At 38.5% G+C, this 12820-nt stretch overlaps 1 long non-coding RNA gene across 1 annotated transcript in view; it reads left to right on the top strand.

Moving 5' to 3' along the window:
• LOC111559489 overlaps positions 1 to 12551 on the top strand; it is a 34911-nt gene extending 22360 nt beyond the window's left edge. Inside the window, exons 2-3 of the long non-coding RNA XR_002740461.2 lie at positions 11320 to 11456; positions 11834 to 12551. This is a non-coding gene — a long non-coding RNA (uncharacterized LOC111559489). The remainder of the gene's footprint in view (positions 1 to 11319; positions 11457 to 11833) is intronic.
• The last annotated feature ends 269 nt before the right edge of the window (positions 12552 to 12820 follow it).

Below are 12820 nucleotides of genomic sequence, written 5' to 3'. Positions count from 1 at the left end.
TTTAGGGGATCCTTTGGCTGTTTGAGGTCTTTGTGGTTGCACACAAACTTTAGGATTGTTTGTTCTACTTCTGTGAGGAATGCTGTTGATATTTTGATAGGGATTACATTAAATCTGTAGATTGCTTTGGGTAATATAGACGTTTTAACAATATTGTTCCAATCCATGAGTATGGAATGTTTTTCCATTTCTTTGTGTCATCTTGAATTTATTCTCACTGTTAGTATGGATCTTGATCACCTGGCTAAGGTAGTATTTATCAGGTGTCTCCACTGTAAAGTTACTGTCCTGTGACCTGCACACCCCCCCCACCACATACTCTTTGGAAGGAAGTTACTATGCTCAAACCACACTTATGGAGTGGAGCGTTATTCTCCCCCTTCTTGAGGCTGGAGTAGCCACATACATTATTTGGAATTACTCTACATGGGAGATTTATTTCTCCTTCCCCATATTATAGTTGACCTCTAAACAATGTGAGGGTTAGGGGTGTACAGTTGAAGATCCCTGCATATCTTTGACTCCTCAGAAACTTAGCTATTAATAGCCTGCTGTTGACTGATAACAATAACAGTTAGTCAACACCTATTTTGTATATGTATTAAGTACTATATTTTTTACTATAAAGTAAGCTAGTGAAAAGAAACTGTAATTAAGAAAATCACAAGAGAAAATACATTTGCAATAATGTATTGTATTTATCAAAGAAAATCCACATATAAGTGGACCCACGCAGTTCAAACACACATTTTTCAAGGGTCAACTGTAATTTATTCAGTAATGTATTTGTATCAGTGTGGACTCATGAGCATTTATCATATGCTTTTGGGTTATAATTCAATACTACTTTTTGTTTTCTTGTTCAAATTGTTCCAGCTTTGATGACTAAGAGCTATTTCAGTTGGTTCCTATGCTCCTTTGACATGCCCCTATCAACCACAGGCTGATGTAGACTAGAAAGGCAGGCTGCACAAGCATAAGGAACAGGTGGCTTCGGGCGTGGGGGGCAGAAAGAGAGGGTCGCATGAGGACAATTGAAGGGTGGTGGGCAGTAAAGAAAGGCTTACCCCTCTTTCTTTTGAATTGGAGAGAGTAAGAAGAATTATCCTGTTATAGCAGATTTCAAGGTTAAAGATATCATCAGGGAAAAGCCAGATGTTGACTATATTACCATAGCCAAAAAAATACTTCTAGAAAAGTTTAAAGGTGCAGAGAGTTTTGACAGTATCCTGCAGAGGTAGAGGGCTGTGAAACAGGGAGGGAGAAACATGGAGATTTAGCTTCATGAATCATACTTATCCAATGTTGCGGTATCTCCGTATGAGCCCCAGGCAAGGGATTTGGTAGTTAAATGAATGAATAAAAATATCTTCTGACAAATGGCAAATTAGTAACTAATAATTGTTTGCTCAAATAATTATTTGGGACAAGAATGACGGAAGAGCATATGCTGCTTGTTTGAGCTGTCAGTACTTAGATGAGCTGTTGACAAAAATGGAAGGATATTAAATTAGAACCATGATCTTGCGTAACACACTCAGTGAGTTCTGGAAACAGTGGCACTTTTCACATGAAAAGTCATAATTTCAGTGACTTCTTACCATATGTGAACAAATTATATAATGATATGTAGGCTTTGTCATTATACTTTCTTAGGTTGGGGAGAAGGAAATATGATTTCCTCTTTCTTCAGCCATACTCCACATTCCCAAAACATTTTGGTGCATGTGTCACTTTGGGTTTTCACTTGGGATAAATGGAAGGTAGGAAGAATGCTCTGAAAAACAGAGACAGAATTAAATTGAAGAAAAATAATTTTTCTTACGTATGTGTCATCTTCCCCTGCCTCTCCCTATCACTACTGGAGAACTGGATTTAGTTGACCTATACCCAAAGAGATCAAAGATCTCTGTGTGCCTTCTTTGAACAACACAATAAGAATAGAATCAGAAACTGATTTAAACTCAACTTTAAAGACAGAAACATCTGACATTTTTGAGATGAAGAACTAGACAATTTAAATGACCCAAAATAACGTAACTGCTGTCTCCTGCAGGGAACAATCTTTATGAATCTGGGCCAGAAGTTTGCATCTCTTATTTAATGTTATCTTCTGTCATTTACTAGTTACCTGTCCTTGGGCAAGTTAATTCACACTAGAAATTTTCTTCATTCATGGTGTTCTGAAGAGTTAAATATAATCTATGTATATAGTCTTTTCTCCCTGGTTTTATTTTTTATTCAAAACAAAAGCATTCTCAAACTTACATGAAAGTTGCCAGTACAGTATAATCAACTTTTTTTCCTTAGCCATTTGAGAGTAAGTTGCTAACATGATACATCATCACCCATGATTACGTTTGTGTTTCCTACAAGGGTAGGATATTTTAGTGATATTTGTGATATTTTAGTGCAGGATGATATTTAGAAATTAAGAACTGGATACTAGGTAGGTGTGGTTATAACTATTAGAACGTTGCTGTTTCCAGGCCTCTCAGTTGATAGAAATTTATACATGTCTTCACAAAGAGACCTGTATAAGAATAGTTATGCAGTTTTATTCATAAAAGCTCAAAGCTGGAAACAGCACAGTCGTCTCCCAACAGGAGGGTGCATGAAAATTGTGGTATATTCATATAATAAAATACTGCGTAGCAAACAGTTTTTAAAAAGAGAAAGAAAGATGGGCGCCTGGGTGGCTCAGTCGGTTGAACGTCCAACTCTTGATCTCAGCTTAGGTCTTGATCTCAGAGTTGTGAGTTTAAGCCCAGTGTTGGGCTCCACAGTGGGTAATTTAAAGGAAAAAGAGAGAGAGAGAGAGAGAGAGAACAAATGATACATGCTAGCACATGGATCAATCTCAAAATCTTTATGTTAAATGAAAGAATCCAGATACAGACAAGAACACTGTATTAATCCATTTATATGAAGTTCGAGAACATGCAAAACTAAACTGTAACAATTGACCAGAAGAGTTCCTGCCTTTAGGGACTGGAATTGAATGGGAACACAGAGCAATTTGCTGCCATTATGGCACTATTTTATCTCTTGAGTGGAGTGTTGGTTCTACAGTATACCCATTGAATTGTACATTTAAGACTTGTACATTTCACTGTATGTAAATTTTAACTGAATATAAAAAATTAGTGGAGGGCTGACTTAGCTTGGCAGAGAGGATTCTATGCCTTATCTTGCCTGGCAACTATTTCTGAACATGGAAGCCATGAGATAAGGATGACAGAATAGAAAGACAGAATATAAGTTCTTTGTGACTTTGTAGGACTACACAGCATTCCTGGACTATTCTGTAGCTTGTGTGTGTGTGTGTGTGTGTGTGTGTGTGTGTGTGTGTGTGTGTGTGTGAGAGAGAGAGAGAGAGAGAGAGAGAGAGAGAGAGATCCTAATGGGTTTAAGTCATTATAGTTGAGCTTCAGCTCTAGCAGCCTAAGCCATTTCCTAACCACTACACTTCCCCTGATCTCTTTTTCTCTCATCCTGTTTGGTTAGAAGTACAGTATTTCTTAACCTAAATGTACCGTCAATCCTGAGGGAAAATTAAATAATTATTTCATATGACAGTAATTGCCTGTTCCTAAAGCATGCTCCACAGAAAGTTCATGTTACAAAGAGAAATTCCATATCCAAATAAACAGTTTAGCTTTTTATATGTGTATCATTATAAATTATTGAGAGTTGTAAATTCCCACCAGGGGAATACATTCTACTCATTTCTCATATATTTCTTGGGCATCGAAGCATTTTTTCAATGGTACATCTGGCTGGATTGGAATATACGTTTGGAAACATCATCCTCCATCAAGTGTGAAACATGGAATGAGATCATGACTGTTTAACAACACTTCTTGGGACTTGCCACCATCCCTACCTACCCCTTCCCACTTGAATAGGGTATGTAGCTTGCTTCAGTTTGCATATTCACAGAATGTGTTCCCTACCTTCGCAGAACTTAGAAAAGCTCCCTAACCAAGACAGCATTTTAATTTTTAAGTCCTATTAGTGCAGTGGCCTCCCTACTATTCCTTCCCCTTCCCCTTCTCCATCTCCTTCCTCTTTCCCTCCTCCTCCTCCTCCTCCTTCCTCTTCTTCCTCTTCCATCTTCTGTCTTGCCTGCTTTGCCCTTCCCATGCTGTTCCCTCAGCTCTTTATTCCTGAGATCTGGGCCTCTGATCTTATTCTCATGCCTGGAGCCTCTATGGATGCCGTGCATGTGCCAGAGTGTAGCAGGCTGCACTCTTGTGGACAATGATTTGAAAGTGCCCCCTGGGATGCCCAGTGGTGCAGCCCTGGTTCTACTCTTTTGGGTCCTTCTTGCACCTATTTTCTGACTGACTCTATGTTCTAGGTTTCACTATTCCTGAATTGTGATTTCTGTTCACTTTTCTATTTTCTGACTCATCTTAGTTTTCTTATCCTTACTTTTTTTTTAAGTTTATTTATTTATCTTGAGAGAACAAAAGAGAGCATGAGGGAGGGGTGGAGAGAGAGAGAGAGAGGGGGAGAGAGAGAGAGGGGGAGAGAGAGAGAGAGGGAGAGAGAGAGAGGGAAAGAGGGAGAGAGAGAGGGAGAGGGAGAATCCCAAGCAAGCTTCATGCTTTCAGCACAGTCAGCACAGAGCCCAAGTTGGACCTCGAACTCATGAACCATGAGATCATCACCTGAGCTGAAACCAAGAGTCAGACGCTCAACTGACTGAGTCACCCAGACGCCCCTCATCCTTGCTTTCATCTTAGATATGTTTTTGAGCTTCTGACAGGTTGATCTGGGAGCTGAGTATGGCTAAAATAAACTGGTATCCCATATCCACGTATCCAAGTACTAATGTCTCTCTGTTATCTCCCTCTCCCTCACAAATGCACTCCTGCTTGGCACAGTCTTTTGCCAGATGACACTTAAGAGACATGTGAAGAAAGGCTAACTACAGAGGAATTTTTTAAATTCAAGATTACTTCGTGTTGTGAAGATTTGAAAGTGAAGGTGAACTCCATTCCTCAGTAAGACTTTAGGTTGTCTGTTGAGAATTAAAAGTTTAAAAAGATCACAGGACAGGATAGCAAAATCTTCTCTGAAGAGAAAGAATGGTGACTCAGCAGGTAACAATGAACTGTAACCTGAGTGAATATATTTAGTCGCTGAAGAAAATATGCATCAGTCAGATGGCAAGGGGCCTTGGCCAGCCCTGAAATTTCAAAAAAAGAAAGATCACCTGGACAGAGATTGACTATACCGAGGGACAAGAGACCATGACCCGGAGGGAGCATAGAACTGACGCTACTCATCTTGAGGTTATGATCACCAAGAAACCTTTGGATTATAACCTAGCTTCCCACACCGTGTTCCTGGAGGTGAAGAAGGCATGGGCGATGGCAACGTGTGGCAGTGAACACTTTTCTTTGCAAATCGATATACTTGAAATCGAGTTTATTTATCAGTCTTCGTGAGCTCGATGAGTGCTTTGAGAATTTTTTTTTAAATATTAATTTTAATGGAATTTAGGTAAAGAGTTCAGATGCCAGTTAGCCTGAAATTGCTCCTTTTTTTTTTTTTTTTTTTTTTTTTTTTCTGGGAAAAGGGAGCTGGGTCTGATGATACCACTCTTGTTTTGTCTAGCCCACAGATCCTAAAGTTTATTGTTCCACTTGATATCAAAAACATTATTCTCTTTTTCAAAGTTTATTTATTTTTGAGAGGGAGAACCCGCACACGAGTTGGGGAGGGGCAGAGAGAGAAAGGGGGACAGAGGATCTGAAGTGGGCTCTGTCCTGGCAACACAGAGCCCAATGTGGGGCTCAAACCCATAAATTGTTGAGATCATGACCTGAGCGACCCAGGTGCCTCTTAAAAGTATTATTCTAGGGGCGCCTGGGTGGCGCAGTCAGTTAAGCGTCCGACTTCAGCCAGGTCACGATCTCGCGGTCCGTGAGTTCGAGCCCCGCGTCAGGCTCTGGGCTGATGGCTCGGAGCCTGGAGCCTGTTTCCGATTCTGTGTCCCCCTCTCTCTCTGCCCCTCCCCCGTTCATGCTCTGTCTCTCTCTGTCCTAAAAATAAATAAACGTTGAAAAAAAAATTTAAAAAAAAAAGTATTATTCTAAGCAAGGATCTGTGCTAGTTCCTATTTAGATTTGGGGGATGGGCTGTCTCTCACAAAGTTAGGTGAGAAAATAAGAAATTAATGTGTTTATTTATTTAATTTAAGCAACCTCCCCTGAGTTTTGCTAAACTTCTGGCTCCATGTTGATAAGAGAAACCTGGGTAGTAATTTCCTTATACTTCAGCGTTTCTCCATGGAAACATCAGAGTCAACATGTATAACTGTTTTAATGGCTGCGATGTAGATTACCACCCAATCTCTACTGCGTCATAATCTTTACTTTTTCCATATTACCAAAGTAATTAGCCTGGCTATGTTGCCATACTATTCAATGACATTATATTACTATGATTAAATTGTGTTGGCTTCTCTTTCCCATCATCTAAGTGTAAAATAAAGCGTTTGATGGATTAACTCATTGATGATTACCATCTGGATTTTTGAAAGGATAACATTCCAACTCAGGTGGGATAATACATTTAGGTTATAATCAGAACTGAGTCATGTACAAGTCTCAAACATTAGCATGAGAGGAAGAAGTCCACATGAGATGACTTCAAGAGCAGATAGATGTCTAATTTTGTGAATGCTGAGAAAGTTAGACTTTCCATGTCAAATGGCAGTCATTCAGTAGTAACAACTGGTCACAAATTATTTTTGTATACTAGGATCATGAAAGTTCACTAGGGCCCAAACTGGATGAAGGCCTGCCCACTGCACCTTTCTGGCCTGCCCTCAGAGGCATGTATTGTGTACTAGAATTTTTATGGGTACTGCATTTCATTTGCATTCTATTCTATATTATGATAGTTACTTTAAAAAAAAAAATTTTTTAATGTTTATTTCTGAGACAGAGAGAGCATGAGTGGGGGAAAGGCAGAGAGAGAGGGAAACACAGAATCTGAGGTAGGCTCCAGGCTCTGAGCTGTCAGCACAGAGCCCGACACGGGTTTGTGATCTCACAAACCGTGAGATCATGACCTGAGTGGAAGTCGGTCGCTCAACCAACTGAGCCACTCACGTGCCCCATATGATAATTACTTTTAAAATGATCTATTCTGGGGGTGCCTGGGTGGCTCAGTCAGTTAAGTGACCGACTTGGGCTCAGGTCATGATCTCGTGGTTCATGAGTTCAAGCCCCACTTCAGACTCTGTGCTGACTACTCAGAGCCTGGAGCCTGCTTCGGATTCTGGGTCTCCATCTCTCTCTGCCCCTCCCCTGCTCACATTCTCTCTTTCTTTCTTTCAAAAATAAATAAACATTAAAAAACATTTAAAAAAATGATCTATCCTAGAACTTTAAATTTTAACTTGAATATTTAACATGGATAACATTAACTGAAAAAGATAAACACGTAAAATAGATGATAAAAAACAATAAATAAAAAAGCATTTTATTTAAGTAATGTGTACATAGCAGTAAATGTAGCATTATCTTTATGTAGCCTTACCTTTTAGAGTAAAATGAAAATGAATTAAATGGGATTTTCCTAGAAGTATAGGCAAATCAAGCTGTAGCTGTTTACTTGTTCAATATCAAGTGAGACAATTACATTGAAATCACTACATTTAGTACATTAGAATAATTAGCCCATTAGAAAGATTCTATCTGGGTCAGACAAAAGACTAAAAAAAGAGGCTGAATATAATGAAGAGGGGAATAAGTAGGATATATTTTTGTTGACCTTATCTTGTTCTTTAGGTTTTTGAAAAAGTGGTAAGGAATAACCTCAGACCCCTTTGGGTATGATATAAGGAATGATTTATCATTATAATCAGTTAGTAATGGCCAATTGCTGAAATGGCAATATTTAATAAAAATAGCATACGTCCAGGAAAAATATGTAACAAGAATATTTTGATCACCTATAATGAGAGAGACATTGTTCCAATTCTTAGGCATGTAAGGTAATAAAAGTCAGTATGACTCCGTAAGCCATCATCATTTTCAGCATAAGCTTGGATTTATTTGTGATAATCCACACTTTGTTTTCACATCTCATTTTGGGTCCAAGGTACTTGCTGAAGACAGAGGTACACCGCGCAACTTCACTTGTTTTTGAACAATGGCAGAAAAATCCTTACCTCACATAGCTGGACCCGATGGCTCATCAACAATGTGGCTTCAACCTAGAATCTTTTCTTAAATTTTTTTCTTTTCCTTTTTTCTTTCAGGGAATCTTTAAAAATCGATACATTCAATGTGTAATTAAACCTTGAAACATAAATATGTATGCTTTTGTCAAGTTTTTAGGATGGCTTTTTTTTTCACATGGGTCTCGTGATTGGAGTTTCATAATGTCTTTCATATATACATGATGTATATAAACAATAGTTAACACTTGTGATTCTCAGTTTTGTTTCCTGAAAATAAGATGGAAACTTTATTTTTTTTAATGTTAATATTTTTGAGAGAGAGAGAGAGCACGAGTGGGGTGGGCCACAGAGAGTGGGAGACATATGATCTGAAGTGGGATCTGTGCTGACAGCAGAGAGCCCAATGTGGGCTCAAACTCACAAACCATGAGACCATGACCTGAGCTGAAGTTGGAAGCTTAACCAGCTGAACCACCCAGGCATGCCCGGGATGGAAACTTTAAAACACTTGTGAAGCGAGCTATGGGAAAGCTCCTATATTTTTAGGATTTGTTCACCTATCTTGTTGAGGGCCTGTTCAACTTCTCCTAAATTAAAGACCGTAGTTCTTAGAGATTCACCTTCACTGAGTCACTAAAGTGAACAAGATGGTATGATTCTATTACTGAGCATTTCTAAAACATTAGTTCTTATTGAAACAACTTTGCCTTTTTCATTTCTATTTAATTGATTTTTGTGGTATTTATCTGAGTTAATGTGTTCACAGTACTAAGCTCAACTGGGATAAAGAGGTTTGAACGAACCTGAGTGACTTGATGACAACACAGTTTGACTGGTGGGAATAGAAGTATGTAGGCATAAAGGAGAAGAGTATTAGCCGTGATTGTGCGATGTGACAAGGGGCTTACTAAGTGTGTTTTATAGAAGAAATGGAGAGCGTTATTTTTCCAGCAGGGCAGTTAGGTGGATAATGGTTGAAGTCACGACTACTAGTGTCTGTTGGGTAGATTCACCATATAGCTATGGTAGTGCGGTCTTGAAACTTTGGACTGTAATGTTGAGGGGGGATTCTACACATGGTTTTATCAGGCTCTTCAGTCATCAAGTAATTCTCTTAGTTTTTCCTTCCTCTGTGTCTTGGTTTCATCTTCATGCTGACTTCCCTTATGGTGGAAAAACAGCTGTAGTTCTAGGCCTCACATCCACATACCCCACTGATCAGAAGCATTAAAATTATTTCTTCATGTAGCTTCAGCAGGAAAATAAGTATGCTTTCTTCCCCAAAGCCTCTAGCAAACATCTCTTATTTCCTTGATGTGAATCGTATCATGGACCCTTCCCTGAATTAATTACTGTGACCAGGTGATGAGATGTGCTCTTTGACTTAAACTCATCATGTATATCCATGAAACACATGGAATGAATGAGAGAAGGAAGATACTGAAATGAAAATTGTGGTTCTATAAAGAGGGTAAAGAAAGAGGAAATGCCCACTATAGGATGCAAACCAAGTCTGTAAATTCCTTACCATATTGATCAATTTAATATAATATCATCCTTGAAATTACAAGCATTATTTTTTAAAATAGGGAGAAGTCATATAAGATATTTTTCTTATTATTATTAATGTGAAGTAGTATTTGTAGTGTACTGGAAATAGATATGCACAATTACATTGAATAATGTGAATTATTTCATTCAGTGTCTCAGAGGAGAACACAGCTTAGTGGCTAAGAACGTGGATTCATATCCAGAATCTTGCACTGCTGTAATATGACTATCTCTGTGACCTTCGACAAATTTCATAATATAAGACCTCAATTTCTTCATCTACTAAATATAAAGAATCATAAAGTTGTGGGGATTAAATGATCCATATAAAATACTTAGTACAGTTTCTGGCCACACTTACAAATGTTAGCTATTATTGTCAGGATCTAATCAGAGTGGGTAGCCTCATTACTGTCTCACTACCTGGAAGTCTTCTAGAACTCTGGAATCAAACTTCATGTTACATCTTTGAAAGAAACTTATATAACTTGAAAATCCATCTTGTTTGTTTTTCTGAGTAAAATGATCAATTCACTGCTCACTTTTCTTCTCACAGTATGAACTTAAGAATGAAAGAAACTGTAACAACATAAAACAACAATCTTGAGCTAAAGAAGCTGGGCAGAAAAGAGTAGATACTATGTGATGTCATTGAAATAAAAGTAGAGGCGAATCAATCTATGGTGTTAGAAGGCACGATACTGGTTAGTCTTGGTGGGGAGGGGTTAAGTGACCGAAGGGGGCTTGTGGAGAGACTTCTGGCTGGTGTCGTGTTCTGTGTCTTGATTTGGAGGTTGGTTATAAAGTATTTTCACTTAATGAAACTTACTTAGCTGCATACCTATAATTTGCCCACATTTCTTTTTTTTTTTTTTTTTTTTATAATTTGTTACATTTATCAAAAGGTTAACAGTGAACATGCATGGTTCCTTTGGATCAAGAAATACAGCTGCTCAGCTTTTGTTCAGAGTACAAGTTATACAAAGATGAGCCAAGAGGAACCTATTTGCAGGAAATATGGCCTTACAAGGGCAAACTCTCCCATGATTCCATGGTATGAACGGCTGGCCACCGAGAAGAGACACATCCTCGGAGAGTGGAGAGTGAATTATCAAACCCTTCTCTTTTGAGGTCCAATGTTATTAAAACCTTTTAAATGGTTGGTGTTTGTCCTAAAGGAAGATTGTTGTCAGTATGTCCTTAAAGTCCCCCAGTGGGTTGCTAAAGATTAGGGAAGGAGAAAACGACCTGATAATGGAGACCTGAAGGTTCATGAATGTAGAGCAGAGTACATCATATAACTATTGTGGAACATGTGGGCCCTGCTGATCTAAGCCAATCTGTGTATCCTATGCTTTTAACCCGAGTGATTGCTTCAGACATGTGTGTGTAACCAGATCACAATGATATTTAAGGTCACACTTGCTGAACTATCTCATTAAAAGAAAGGTAAAGAAAAAAATTTGATTGTGGAAATGGGCAGAGATGACATGTCTTTTGTCCAAGATGTTGAGGTATAACATGTGAAGTTGGTTATATTGTGTCCATATTACTGTCACCAGCAGGGAAACCCTGAGGCTTCCCTGGAAGGCCATTATGTAGATCCTGAGGATAAAGCCTGTGTGACAAAAGGCAGAGTGGAGAGATGGAGAAAACACGGAGCCTTTGATGACACAGACTATTGTTAAAGCCTGCCTGAGTAGGTTTTTCTTTCATATATACTGATAGTTAATGGATTCAACAATTTAATTGTTTTAAGAGTGTATGTCATATATATAGTTTTACCTGATTTCGCCTGTATATAAATATTGACAAGGGAAGAATACACATAAAATGATTGATCTGAGCTCATTAACCCTTACAAACAGTTCTGCCCTTATCTCTCCTAACTTCTACCTCTTTCTCCCACTTAGTTTTGAAGGATTTCCAGAGATTATTGTGTCTTGGCATTTAATGTTTTATATGGATATACTATACTTCCCTCATAGAGGGACCAAGCTAAAAATTGTCAGTCAAATGTTGTTGAATAATGACTATTTATTTTAAAGTAGACCTTAATTTCTTTTTTAATTCCAGGACAAGATGACTTCTCATAGTCATGTGTTAGGTGATCCGTAACTGGAAATCTGTCATTCCTGGATTCTAACTATATCAACAGAGACCATGAGAGATGATTTCTGCTGAGCACCATGGAAGTCATTAACAGTTTGGCTTGTCTCCATTTTTAGGTCAACACTCTCATACCCTCCCTCATTCTATTTCCAGTAGTTCATGTTTTCCCAGAATAGCTATGAAATCATGTAATTAGCCTCCAAATCAGCAACGCTGACACAGCCATTGGCATTAAGTACAGAAAAAATTGATCAACTTATTTTAAAGAAAACATTCTAAGGGAGTCAGGTCTGCTTTCAAATGCCAGGGACAGTCTGATCTATTAATACTACGTTTCTGTCATTATAACATGAAATGGCTACTAAAAACTGTTCCCACATTGCCTCCAAGAATGCCTGCTTCTAGATGCAGCACATACCCCATTGATCAGATTTCTGCACATGTATCATGGTGTGCCCATCACAAAGCCAAAGGAGCTGGGTCCAGATGGAAGTCTATAAAATAACATATTTAAAGGTGAGATAGGTGGTATATGAGGGCAAGAGTGGGGTGCCACCCAAGAGATTTTTTAAAAAGGAAAATGGTGGGGTGCCTGAGTGGCTCAGTCGCTTAAGCGTCCGACTTTGGCTCAGGTTATGATGTTGGGGTTTGTGAGTTCGAGACCCATGCTGACAGCTTGGAGCCTGGAACCTACTTCATATTCTGTGTCTCCCTCTCTCTCTCTGCCCCTCCCCTGCTCACACCCTATCTCTCTCTCTCAAAAATAATCATTAAAAAGATTTTTAAAAAAGGAAAATGTATTTTCCTTTGTGTTTTTTTTTCTCTATAAAATCAGTATATGGTGGATATGTCAGACATATAAGGTATTACCTGGGAAGACAGAAAGACTCATGAATAAAAGTAAGACATAATGGTGACCTGATTGGTGATGTGTCTGGGTGTATATTTGTG

This window comes from Felis catus, chromosome A2, assembly GCF_018350175.1.
Source record: "Felis catus isolate Fca126 chromosome A2, F.catus_Fca126_mat1.0, whole genome shotgun sequence".
Taxonomy (NCBI): Eukaryota; Metazoa; Chordata; class Mammalia; order Carnivora; family Felidae; genus Felis; species Felis catus.
The sequence above is the reverse complement of the archived record's forward strand: the minus strand, read 5'-3'. Positions and strand labels throughout refer to the sequence as shown.